Below are 298 nucleotides of genomic sequence, written 5' to 3'. Positions count from 1 at the left end.
GAGAAGTTTTAGATTTTTTTTTTCATAATTAATGTTCTTAGTTTCTTCGACTGAATGGTTTTACAGAGACCGCTGATGCCACTGTCGTGTCCTGGCTCTCTCGGGCTGCCTGCCATCCAGCCAGGATGATGGGGGCTAGGAGAAGGGAAGGGAGAGGCCACCTGGCCCTCCCAGCCAGCCCTGGCACTCCCAGCTGCTGCTGGGGGGTTCAGACGTTCTGGGATTTTTCACTTGGGTATCTTAGATGGTGCCAGTTATATTCCGTTGCATATGGACTTCTTCCCAATAGGTTTCTTTT

Source organism: Zonotrichia albicollis, chromosome 8, assembly GCF_047830755.1.
Source record: "Zonotrichia albicollis isolate bZonAlb1 chromosome 8, bZonAlb1.hap1, whole genome shotgun sequence".
Classification (NCBI taxonomy): Eukaryota; Metazoa; Chordata; class Aves; order Passeriformes; family Passerellidae; genus Zonotrichia; species Zonotrichia albicollis.
The sequence above is the reverse complement of the archived record's forward strand: the minus strand, read 5'-3'. Positions refer to the sequence as shown.